Here is a 14,112-nt window from a genome sequence, read left to right on the forward strand (position 1 = left end):
ATTCAGTGACACATTAACCAGCCCCAAATTAATTCATCTCAGTTGAGGCTGGGCAGGTGTGCTTTCCCCCATAATTTACAGTGGTGAACCAGAGGGTGCTGTGATGAACCAGAGGGTGGCAATGCTGAACCAGATGGTGGCAGTGCTGAACCAGAGGGTGGCACTGATGAACCAGATGGTGGCAGGGATGAACCAGAGGGTGGCAGGGATGAACCAGAGGGTGGAAGTGATGAACCAGAGGGTGCTGTGATGAACCAGGGGATGGCAGTGATGAACCAGAGGGTGGCAGTCTTGAACCAGAGGGTGGCAGTGATCAACCAGAGGATGGCAGTGATGAACCAGAGGGTAGCACTGGTGAACCAGAGGGTGTCAGTGCTGAACCAGAGGGTGGCAGTGATGAACCAGAGGGTGGCAGGGATGAACCAGAGTGTGGCAGGGATGAACCAGAGGGTGGCAGTGGTAAACCAGAGGGTGGCAGTGATGAACAAGAGGGTGGCACTGGTGAACCAGAGGGTGCTGTGATGAACCAGAGGGGGGCAGTGATGATCCAGAGGGTGGCAGTGGCAAATCAGAGGGTGGCAGTCTTGAACCAGAGGGTGGCAGTTATGAACCAGAGGGTGGCAGTGATGAACCAGAGGGTGGCACTGGTGAACCAGAGGGTGGCAGTGCTGAACCAGAGGGTGGCAGGCATGAGCCAGAGGGTGGCAGGGATGAACCAGAGGGTGGCAGTGGTGAACCAGAGGGTGGCAATGATGAACCAGAGGGTGCTGTGATGAACCAGAGGGGGACAGTGATGATCCAGAGGGTGGCAGTGGCAAACCAGAGGGTGGCAGTGATGAAGCAGAGGGTGGCAGTGATGATCCAGAGGGTGGCAGTGGAGAACCACAGGGTGCCAGTAATGAAACAGAGGGTGGGAGTGGTGAACCAGAGGGAGGCAGTGATGAACCAGAGGGTGGCAGTGATGAACCAGAGGGTGCAGTGATGAACTGGAGGGTGGCACTGGTGAACCAGAGGGTGCTGTGATGAACCAGAGGTGGACAGTGATAGTCCAGAGTGTGGCATTGGCAAAAAAGAGGGTGGCAGTGATGAACCAGAGGGTGGCAGTGATGATCCATAGAGTGACAGTGGCGAACCAGAGGGTGGCAGTAATGAACCAGAGGGTGGCAGTGATGAACCAGAGGGTGGCAGTGGTGAACCACAGGTTGATGAACCAGAGGATAGCAGTGATGAACCAGAGGGTGGCAGTCTTGAACCAGAGGGTGGCAGTGGTGAACCAGAGGGTGCTGTGATGAACCAGAGGGTGGCAGTGGTGAACCAGAGGGTGGTAGTGGTGAACCAGAGGGTGACAGTGGTGAACCAGAGAGTGACAGTGGTGAACCAGAGAGTGGCAGTGGTGAACCAGGGGGTGCTGTGATGAACCAGAGGGGGACAGTGATGGTCCAGAGTGTGCCAGTGGCAAAAAAGAGGGTGGCAGTGATCAACCAAAGGGTGGCAGTGATGATCCATAGGGTGGCAGTGGTGAACCAGAGGGTGGCAGTAATGAACCAGAGGGTGGCAGTGATGAACCAGAGGGTGGCAGTGGTGAACCACAGGGTGATGAACCACAGGATAGCAGTGATGAACCAGAGGGTGGAAGTCTTGAACCAGAGGGTGGCAGTGGTGAACCAGAGGGTGCTGTGATGAACCAGAGGGTGGCAGTGGTGAACCAGAGGGTGGTAGTGGTGAACCAGAGGGTGACAGTGGTGAACCAGAGAGTGACAGTGGTGAACCAGAGTGTGGTAGTGGTGAACCAGAGGGTGCTGTGATGAACCAGAGGGTGGCAGTGGTGAACCAGAGGGTGGCAGTGATGAACCAGAGGGTGGTCGCGATGAACCACAGGGTCGCAAACAGGCTGGCCATGTAGAAACAAAATGGTCGCTACCGTTGCGACCACACAAGTAAGTTTGCGTTCCCGAACTTATAAATAACCCTCGCGAACTGGCAAAAACCCTTGCAAACACGCAAAAAAAAAAAATCGGAAATTCGCACGAATTCGCGGATTTTGCGAATTGCGTTTTCGCGCAAATTCGCGGAACGCGAATTTGCTAATTTCGCCCATACTTATATATAAGTGATTATATGTGAGAGTGAGAGATTGGAAGAGTTCCTGTTTAAATAAGTATATGTTTCTATAAGTGATTGTTTAAGAGAGTAAGTATTCCAAGTAAAACATGTCAATGTTAGCCTATGAAAGGAAATTCAAGTTACTGTAACTACAGTTAGAATTACTTTTCAGGATCAGTAGTGGGCTGAAAGATGCAGCACTGAGGTCTTTCTTGATAACAGGTGAGTAAATCGGAATCCGTAGTTTGACTGATTTTGAGGAATTTTTTTAAAGTTCCAAAACTCCACACTTAGAAAAATTTCCAAGGGAAACAAGTCAATGTTAGCCTATGGAAGGAAATTCGAGTTACTGTAAGTATGGTTACAATTACTTTTCAGGATCAGTAGATGCAGCACTGACGTCTCTTGTGAAAACAGTGAGTAAATCGGAATTCGTAGTTCAGCTGATTTTACAGGAATTTTTTGCTCACTAGTGAAGGAAGAGGGCAGGGCCTGAGGTAACATGTGTGCAAACACACCCTGTGGCACGTTTTAGGTTGGGGAATTAGTTCCTCTTCAATCCTGAGGTCCCCTGTGAGCCAACTAGCCCACAAGGTACCTCCAGTAGGCGCCAGGGAGCTGCGTTGCAGACAGAGTTCAGAGGGCATGCCCCTTTTTCACAACACTCTGCAATACAGCTCCATGGTGCTTACAGTAGATACCTGTTGGACTAGTTGGCCCCTAGGGGACCTCAGGATTGAAGAAGAAATAATTCTCTAACTTAAAACACGCCACAGAGCATGTTTGCACACATATCACCTCTAGCCCCTCCCCGTACCTTCACCACTGTGCAAACATGCCCCGTACCGCATTCTAAGTTGGGGGATGAAGCCCCTTGCATACTGGGGTTCCATGGGGGCCAACTAGCCCACCAGGAACCTCCAGTATGCGCCAGGGGGCTGAGTTGCAGAGAGGTGTAAAAAAGGGCATGGCGCCATTACACCTCTCTGCAAGGGAGCCCCCTGGCCCATACCGGAGGCTCCTGGTCGGCTAGTTGACCCCCAGGGACCCCCAGTATGCAAGTGGAATTAGTTCCACATCTGCAAACGCGCCAGGTGGTCTCCTCCTGATCCCGTTAAAAAAAAAATATTTTAAGAAGGGGGGCAGTGTACCCCCCTTCTTTTTCTTTTTGGCCCTGGGGACCCCATCCCCCAGGGCCTGCCCCCAATTCTTTTTTTTGTCTTTTTTTTACGGGAAGGGGGTGCGTGGCCTCCCTTCCCGTGGCCAATTCCGGCCCCAGGGACCCCGTCCCCCGGGGCATGGCCAACTTTTATTTATTTATTTTTTGTGGGGGTCCCCCTTAAGACCCCAGGGACCCCATCCCCTGGGGCCTGCCTTTTGTTTGTTTTTTTAATGATGGAGGGGGCCGCATGAAAACTTATGGCCCGAGAACCCATCCCGTGGGGCCTGCCCTCTCAGTTGGGGACCGTGGGGGTCCCCAAGCTCCCCACAGTCCCTGCTGGCTCCCCGAATCCTGCGGGTGCCGGCATTGCTTTTCTGTTTGTGGAGCAGCTAACATGCTGCTCCCCATGCAGAAAAGCTTGAGCTCCCCACACAGGTTTTTTTTTTCTTTAAAAAAACAAAGCCCCGGGGGTGGTGGTCCCCGGGGCTGCTACATAACAAAGCCCCAGGGGGTGGCGGTCCCCGGGCATCGGAGGACCCCGAACATACATACACAATGGTGGTCCCCGGGGCTGCGGGGGGGCATGTGTGCCCCCCACTATCATAATTACCCGGGGCAGTGTGGGGGGATTGCGGCCCCCCCACACTTTCTTTTCTCTATACCCCCAGGATTTTGTCCCCCCCGGGGACTAATTGGAAAAAAAGCAGTCCGGGTTTTTTTTTTCATGGGGTACTCGTACCTACGCGTATCCCGCAATTAAAAGAAAATTGAGGGGGCCTTGGGGGTTTCTACCCTGCCCCCTTTGCATGTTTCGCGCACTTGTTTCACTGCTTTTTTGTGCCTTGGTTCTACAGAGGCACCAGATGGCTGCCAACACTTCCTGGTTTGAAGTGTTGACTGCCAATTAGCATACAGCTCGTGCTCAGGAAGGTACAGAGTACAGTACAGAGTACGGTACTTCACATATAGATATATCTATGATTTTACTTTTGATTTTCTCAGGTACTACTGAACAGATTTACACTATTTAACAAAAAGGGTGATCTGCGAACAGAACTCTACCTCTCAAAATTTGGTGTAATTTCGTTCAGCCGTTCGGGCTGTAGCCCTGGCTAAAGGTCCTATGGAAAATTGCATGGGGAAAACACGTTTTGGGACCCCCTTTTTTTCTCAGCCCTCGCTTCACGAATCACCCCCAAACTTTCAGGGAAGGAGCGGAGCAGGCCATTTTCTTGGAGAAATTTGCGAAGATTCGTCCACCAGTGCCAAAGTTATTCCAAATAAAATGTTGTGGATTACCTATGGAAACTAGGTCCTAACTATAACTACCTACTGGCGACCGCCAGTAGGTAATATATATATATATATATATGTACTAAAATACATAGAAAACTGACTGCCACCAACAGCATCCTCCACGCCAACAGCGCACACCCGGAACATCTAAAGTGGAGCATCCCGTATGGAGAGATGCTCCGCGTCAAAAGGAATTGCTCTGAATTCAATGGCATTGAGCAAAACATTGAACATATGGGTTTGAGATTTCTAGCTAGGGAATATCCCATGGTAGTCAGTGAAAATTCGAAGATTAAAACAACAGGAAGAGTGAGATCAGAACTGTTGGAAACATCTGAACGAGTGGAAGAGCTGGGCGCAACTCGCATTATCATAGATTTCAATTAGGAAAATAAAAGTCTAAGAAACATCATAAAGAAAAATTGGAACATCCTGATGCTTGATGAGTCATTAAAGAGAACATTACCAACAACTCCTAAAATAGCATATAGGAAGACAGCCTCGCTGGGTGATATCCTTACACACAGTCAACTAGCAACTGGCAATCCAAAAAATGAGAATGGTAAAACATCATGGCTTACAACACCTGGCTTTTGGAAATGTTCAAAATGCAAAGCCTCTGAACATGGTTGCAATACTCAATCTTACCAACTAAAAAATGGAAGAAGGGAAAATATTGCTGATCATATAACCTGTGAATACAAATTCGTAGTATACGTTCTACAATGCCCATGTCAAAAATGTTACGTTGGGAGTACAATCAACAAATTGAAACTACGTATTTTACAGCATATAGGAGCAATTAAGAACCAAGATCTCTCTTACCCAATGGCAAAACAATTTTTGGAGAAACATTCAAGTAATAACCAAGAATTCAAGTTCTTTGGTGCTAAATTGGTAAAATCCAATGAAAGAGGAGGGGACAGAACTTTGGACCTAAGAAGAGCCGAATTAAGGTTCATTTTAGCACTTGGAACGGAAAACCCCTTTGGGCACAATTTGGATGCTTAATTACATGTTCATTTGTGAGAATAGAAAAACCCAAATGTCATCGATAGCTACCTGGGATTCACCAACTGGACAGCAGGTGATAAGTATATGAATCCTTTTGGGGAGAGAAAAAGTAAGAGTGTATTAGAGAACAGTATGATGAGAGAAGAACTAATAAACAAACCTATGTAGAGGAGAGAGAAAAAGTAAAAGAAAAAAATAAGAACATAATCGAGAGTAATTAAAACATCATGTAAATATCTTGATACAAAGAAAAGTGAAAAAGAAATGTACAGAGTGATTCCGGGTTATTTTGTAGATAAAATCTCTGACTCGTGGAGAGGAATATGGAAGAACTGCACTAAGCACTTGTCACTTTATCTCCCCAGTCAAAAAACTACTACTTTAGAAGAATTATAAATCATGGAGAGAGACAATTGGAATGCAATTTTGCACATGAAATATTTGCACAGAATATTATGCACAATGCACATGTCACTTTTCTCCTTCTCCTTTTCCTCTCCCTAGAGACCCGTAAATTATAATGCATAACCATTGCAGTTTTTCCCTTTCGGGATCACTAATATAATATTGTAATAATTGGATTTTAGTCTTGCACTTAACATATATTTTTCTCTCTCTCTTTTTTATATGAAACTGAATACTCTATGTCGTACTCTCTGAATTGTGTAATCCCCCTATCTTCCAATTGTTTATAGTTTTAGAAACAAGTTTTTAATCAGGCTAAAGCAATGTTAGAACACATCCTTCACTTTTTTATGGTACTTTACCAATAATGTTTCTTTGTTGTAGTAGTAAAAATGGTTAACACTGAAGGCCATTGTAAATTGATAGAAAAAACGGGTTAAACAGTCTAGTCTATTTTTTTAGAAACTAAGAAGGGACTTATGCACTAGTACACTTTAAATTGACAGTTTAGACCTCAGGACTCTATGGTCCAGTTGAAGACATCCGCCGAAACGCGTTGACTGTCTTCTTATGTTGCACTAATGGTGTTGAAAATAAAATAAAAATACCTCAAAATTGAAGAAATCGCCTGGATTCTGTCTGTGCTGTGGAGAATCTGGGCTGATGACAGGAGCCTTGCTGCGTTCTTTTTTTGAGAATATATATATATATATATATATATATATATATATATATATATATATATATATATATATATATATATCCACAAAGCAAGGTACTCCTTCTGGATCTCCGCGACCCGAGAAAGGTGGGGTGCACGTCGGCGGAGTTCTTCCGACAATTATTTGCTCTCATGCACCATAAGTTCATGTAACACGCTCTCAGGACAAAACGAGGTAGTCACCAAATCAAAACAGTGCTGTTTATTCCACAACGTGTTTCGCCGAACAACGGCTTAATCATGTGAAAGAATGCTTTGAAAACATTGGCATTTAACGTGGATTCAATCACGGACATAAACAGAGGACTTACAATGTAAAATGTGCATGTAATCAAAAGATTGTGTTAAACATCGTATTTGCTCTAAGTTTATCGTATAACTTCATTTATATACATTGCATGGAGACTCATCTCTTATAGATTCATAATTACATTTACGCGCAGATAATCATGTATACTAGTTAAAATTTCATGTACAACATGTTACTCTCTCAATAGTGAAATTTTATACTGAGAGAAGAACCCGCAAAAAAAGTTATATTTTAATAACTAAACGGGGCCCTATTTTATAAACTCCAATACGAAGTCTGTGCCTCATGATATGACGTGACTCCACCCACTCTCACACTAAATGCGTGAGAAATCACTATGTCCGTTACTGTTGTAAATATTAGTTTTTAGTGCCACGGACCCATAGTTAGACAAAGGGGAGGAGGGCTGGTATTGGCAAGTGCTTAATTGTATTAAAATGTCCGCAACAAGTAGTACATTTACCATCCATGTTTCAGCTAGGTTCCCAAGCATATTAGTGCCCATGTGATGAGGAGACAGAGAAGGGGAGAAGTCCCGTGAAGTAAAGTGATGGTGAAATGGGCCCCTTCATTTGCTCCTAAAACAAAACTAATGCACAGCATGATTAAAATTATCAAATGTCAAAATTACACTCATCTCTATATTGCAAACATAGGTCTGAAAACATCATAAAGGATTGGAAGGTTACAGAAAAACATATATAGGTACATGGCTGTATGGTCTGATGATTAGTTCTTTAGGTGTACGGATAACTCTTCATCCTGATTCATACCCCCAATGGCCTTAGTCTGGAAGTCGATAATAAGTCTAGACTCCCTCTGACGTAATTTCAGAACTCTGTTCCCCCCCCTCGGGTTCTTCACTACCTGTTCCAAAATAATAAAACTCAGGTCCTTGACATTAGAGTAATGTTGTTCCCTAAAATGTCGTGCCACCGGGTATTTGGGGTCAAAATTAGTGATGGCTCTTGTGTGTTCTAGTATCCATTTTTTTGCCATACATGTTGTGCTGCCAATATACCATTTGTTGCATGTGCACACAATTGCATATAGAACAAATGTGGAGCTGCATGTGAGGAAGGGCATAATCTTTTTGTTAACTCCATTGTAAGTAATCTCCTTACATGATTTACTGTTGGCACAAGCTTTACAGTGCCCGCATGGGAAAAATCCATCCAGGCCATGTATGTTAGTCGGTGGATAAGATGTAATATCACTCCGAACCAACAAGTCATGGATGCTTTTGCCCCGTCTATAGGTGATACTAGGTCTGACAGGGAACTCCTTGCCTATGACATTGTCTGCTTTCAGTACATCCCAATTTTTTGTTATTATTTTCTTGATAGCTTGGGAATCTGTACTGTAGGTGAGGATAAGTCTGGTAGCATCCTTTCCCTATTCACTCTCTTTGCTCTTGTCTATAATGGTATCTGACCTTTCTATTGTGTTCACTCTGTCTTTTGCATTCTTAAGTACCCAGTTTGGGTAACTCCTTTCTCTGAATCTATTCAAGATAGTTTCACTCTCTTCAGTATAGGCACTGCAAGTGTTACAATTTCGTTTGGCCCTCAGCAGTTCCCCAAATGGAATACTCCATTTGAGATTGTCAGGGTGACTGCTGAGGGCATGCAGGATACTGTTCCCCGCAGTTGCCTTGCGAAAGAGTGAGGTATGTACCTTATTGTTCTCAATCTCTAGTTTAACATCAAGATATTCAATGTTTGTCATACTTTTTGTACCACTGAGGACAATATTCAAGACATTTTGATTCAATTTGTCAATAAAGATGCCGCTTCCACTGTGCCCTTCCATACAATAAAAAAAGGTAATCGATGTACCTGAGCCACATCGATACCTTCTTGAAATCCTGTTGTAGCGTGGGATCAGATCGAATATCCTTCCCCCATTTGCCAAGAAACAAGTTAGCAAAACTTGGCGAAAAACAAGAGCCCATGGCCGAGCCGCTAACCTGTCTGAATAGTTCACCATTAAATAGGAAGATATTGTTCTGAAGACAGTATTTCACCATGTCTAGTAGCATACATGTGTGTTCTCTGAATTTTATATGTCTGCCTTTCGGAAATTCCTCACAGGCTTCTAAGCCTTGGTCATGATCAATGATGGTGTACAGACTCTGCACATCCAAAGTTATAAGTACAGAGCCTGTCTCCCATTGTAAGTTCTCAATCTTATTCAGAAAATCTTTAGTGTCCCTAACATAACTTTCCAATTTCATCACAAATTCTCTCAAGAAATGGTCGATATATTTGGACACCTTTTCAGAAACACTCTCCCGTGAGGACACTATAGGTCTCCCTGGAGGTCTAGTGACGTTCTTATGTACCTTGGGTAATAGGTAGCGGACAGGAAGAAAAGGATTGTCACATTTCAAATACTCAAATTCTTCCCATGTTAAGATACCCTTCTCTTTCCAATCAAACAATGAATCCCATAGGTCAGTGATACTTTTGTTATAACGTTCCATTTCAATTGGCTCATAGAACTTAGTATCAGATAATTGTCCATTAGCTTCCTCTACATACATTTCTTTATCCAAGACAACAATATTCCCCCCCTTGTCTGCAGGGCGAATAACAATTCTATCATACCGTCAGCGATTTAATTGCCTGTCTTTTTTTGTAGGTCAGATTCTGATCTCCTTTCTGCCTGTTTTTTTGTTTTTTGTGTCTCAGTTCATTGAGGCTTTTATTGACACACTCATGAAATGTATCGATGTTATCATGGGGCAAAATCGGTACGAAGTTAGATTTGGTTTTAAATGTAGTTTTAGCTGCTGCATCCTTCCATATATCCAACTCAGTAAGCAGTTGTGTAGTACTGCATGAAGTTCCCTCCTCTGTTTCATTGATACCTAGTTCCATAATGGTGTCTATTGTCTCACTGTCTCTGATATCAAAGCTATATACATTTGAAATGTCAGATATACATTTAGGAATATCAGCTGTGCCTCCTTTTAGTTTAGCCACTTCTTGAGTTTCAGTTTGTGGGTATTCTTAAACAAAACAATCCGATTATCTGTGTACTTTGAGGGATGTAACGGGCAAAGGGAAAATCCTAGACATAGGGTTCTCTTCTCAGTCATATTGAGTTTCCTTTTGGAAAAGGTAATTATGGTAATTTTTACCATTTTATCATCCATTAGTATCTTTTTTTGGCGCGTCCCTTGCTGGTTCCCATGCCGACTCGCCCCTTGCCTTTTTTGCCATCGTTGTCAAATCTGATCTTCTGTTGCTACGTTTCCCCTTCCGTGTCCCCTTCCAGGTGCTCCCTGTCCTCGGGGTTTCGGTATCGGTTTCTCCCTCGTTGTTAAATGCCCCCTCCTTAGGGTCCGGTACTCATCTAAAAAAGTCAATTGTTTTTTGCCTTTTGTTGGTACTACTTCATTGATCAAAGAGACATCAGATTCACTCCCGCTGGTGGGATTTTCATCATTGCCTGTCGTGGTTTTTGTTTCCTCCACAATGGTAATACCTGACCCATCATTCTTATATAGGTGATCATATTTGTGACTAAACGTTAAAATACGACCACTGTCATAGTCTGCATAGTCACGGTTTAATTTTCTCTCCTTCCGTGCTTTTATGTCTTCCTCATGTTTTGCCAGTCTCTCTTGTATTAGTTTGAGTCTTATTTTCAAACTTTCTGTCTCCATAATTTTCTTTAAATCATCCTTGAGTTCTCTGATCTCCTTAATAAGCTCATCTCGATCTATCCAGGCATATTTTATTAAAATTTCAAGCATCCTTCGCGAGCTGTTTGCAGACTTGACCGACCACTCCTCTAACATCAAAGGATTAGGTCTTTCATAGGTCGATGTTGTGAAGATACGCAATCCTCTTGGTACCATATTTTGTTCCACATAGTATTGCAAAGATGTTGCCTGCCACCATTTGGTGATTTCTGTCCTCTTCAAATTTTCCTATTGTTTGAATTTCTGTTCCAGTGGCTCAGTTCTCGTAATTTGTTCACTTTCTTTAGTTGTGCTGCTGGGAAAACTCTTCCTCACGAATAGTGTTTTGGCAGCTTTCATACATTCTTCATCTTCTTCCGTATTGTAAACCTTTATTAAACAGCACTGTATTGTTTTCACGGTGTCCACCTCTTTGTCTCCCCAGTGATTACCGGGTTCCTTTTGCCAGTAAGCGTCCTAGATAGCAGAACTTATATTCATTGTTCCAATATGCTGAATACACCAAGCGCAATTGAAATAGTTATCGCGTGGTTTTTTAATGTGTGTTAACACCAAAATATCATTCCCTTATGCAGGTCTTACCGCAGTATGCACAATGTCCCCCGCTGCCCTGGAGTGTTCGGGTAACAACGAGCAACCTTCGTTGTTCGTCACTACCCCCGTACCCCTAGAGGACGGAAAGACACGGCTCCCGCTTACCTTGTTCCGGGATATTTCTGGTCTCACACCTCCTCTTCTGCTTGATTTAGGACAAATATGCCAACGGGTCTGTTTAGAGATCCTCAATATAAATCCACAAAGCAAGTTACTCCTTCTGGTACAGCACAGACTTCGTATGGAGTTTATAAAATAGGGCCCCGTTTAGTTATTAAAATATAACTTTTTTTGCGGGTTCTTCTCTCAGTATAGAATTTCACTATTGAGAGAGGAACATGTTGTACATGAAATTTTAACTAGTATACATGATAATCTGCGCATAAATGTAATTATGAATCTATAAGAGATGAGTCTCCATGCAATGTATATAAATGAAGTTATACGATAAACTTAGAGCAAATACGATGTTTAACACAATCTTTTGATTACGTGGACATTTTACATTGTAAGTCCTCTGTTTATGTCCGTTATTGAATCCACGTTAAATGCCAATGTTTTCAAAGCATTCTTTCACGTGATTAAGCCATTGTTCGGCGAAACGCGTTGTGGAATAAACAGCACTGTTTGGATTTGGTGACTACCTCGTTTTGTCCTGAGAGCGTGTTACATGAACTTATGGTGCATGAGAGCATATATATATATATATATATATATATATATATATATATATATATATATATATATATATATATATATATATATATATATATATATATATATATGCTCATATGCATCCAAACAAAATGTCCATAACCCTCGCTCTCAGGATACAACGAGGAGACACCAATATCAACCAGTGCTGTTTAATTAACAACGCGTTTCGCCGACAAACGGCTTGATCACGTGAATTACTGCTCGCAAATCATAGGTATATGACACAGCATATACATGGACATAGACAGAGGACTAGTGTCGTGATCATCATCAATCCCTTACACATTGGTAAAACATCATGATACTTGTACAAAAGTATTCGTTTTTAGTTCTCTCTGTGTTCATAATAATACATTTGCAATAACTAATGACAAAGTAAAGTTATACGGAAAATTATGCAAAAGTCACTCGAGGTTTGGTGTAAAGCACATAATTCATATTCATAAATGTACATATCTATGCATGTAATAGAAAGAGGATTACACACGGGATTCAATGAACTCCCGAAGGTGAATCTATGCCCGAGTAAGACGTAACTCCACCCCTTGTTCACGCAAAATGCGTGAGGAAACACTTATGAGGAAAAGCATAGTCCAGTAAAAACAGGAGACTTAAATGTCCTGGTTCATTTGTTGAAACCTTCAAAACCAGGTGAAAAGAAGGTGGAGAGATGTGCTGGCAAGTGTCTAATAGTCTCACCAAGGATTAAAGGAAAAATATCGACAAGTGTCCGATAGCCCCAAAAGGGGGACAGGTATTGGCAGTGCCAGATTAAGTGTACTGTGTCCACAAAAGTCAGTCCCTTACGTGTCCATATTTCAATAAAGGTTCACAGCGTGATAGTGCCCATGTGATAAGGAGCCAGAGAAGGGGAGAAGTCCCGTGAGGTGAAGTGAAGGTGCGCTGGGCCCCCTATTGTGCTCCTAGAACAGAAAGAAATATACAACTTAATTAAAACCACAGTTTCATTCTTAGATGAATATAATATAGGACTAAAAACATCTTAGAGAAACGGAAGATTACTGAGAACGCATGAAAACTAGTTCTTAAGGTGTACGGCTAACTCTTCATCCTGGTTAAGACCCCCAGGGGCTTTAGTCTGGAAGTCAATAATTAATTTAGACTCCCTCTGAGAAGAATGAAACTGTGGTTTTAATTATGTTGTATATTTGTTTCTGTTCTAGGAGCACAATAGGGGGCCCAGCGCACATTCACTTCACCTCACAGGACTTCTCCCCTTCTCTGGCTCCTTATCACATGGGCACTATCACGCTGTGAACCTTTATTGAAATATGGACACGTAAGGGACCGACTTTTGTGGACACAGTACATGTAATCTGGCACTTGCCAATACCTGTCCCCCTTTTGGGGCTATCGGACACTTGTCGATACTTTTCCTTTAATCTTTGGTGAGACTATTAGACCCTTGCCAGCACATCTCTCCACCTTCTTTTCACCTGATTTTGAAGGTTTCAACAAATGAACCGGGACATTTAAGTCTCCTGTTTTTTTTAAGGACTATGCTTTTCCTCATAAGTGTTTCCTCACGCATTTTGCGTGAACAAGGGGTGGAGTTACGTCTTACTCGGGCATAGATTCACCTTCGGGAGTTCATTGAATCCCGTGTGTAATCCTCTTTCTATTACATGCATAGATATGTACATTTATGAATATTAATTATGTGCTTTAGACCCAACCTCGAGTGACTTTTGCATAATTTTCCGTATAACTTTACTTTGTCATTAGTTATTGCAACGGTATTATTATGAACACAGAGAGAACTAAAAACGAATCTTTTGTACAAGTATCATGATGTTTTACCAATGTGTAAGGGATTGATGATGATCACGACACTAGTCCTCTGTCTATGTCCATGTATACGTTATGTCATATACCTATGATTTGCGAGCAGTAATTCACGTGATCAAGCCGTTTGTCGGCGAAACGCATTGTGAATTAAACAGCACTGGTTGATATTGGTGTCTCCTCGTTGTATCCTGAGAGCGTGAGTTATGGACTTTTTGTTTGGATGCATATGAGCATACTACTGTCGGAAGTACTCCGCCGACGTCCACGCC

This window comes from Lissotriton vulgaris, chromosome 9, assembly GCF_964263255.1.
Source record: "Lissotriton vulgaris chromosome 9, aLisVul1.2, whole genome shotgun sequence".
Taxonomy (NCBI): domain Eukaryota; kingdom Metazoa; phylum Chordata; class Amphibia; order Caudata; family Salamandridae; genus Lissotriton; species Lissotriton vulgaris.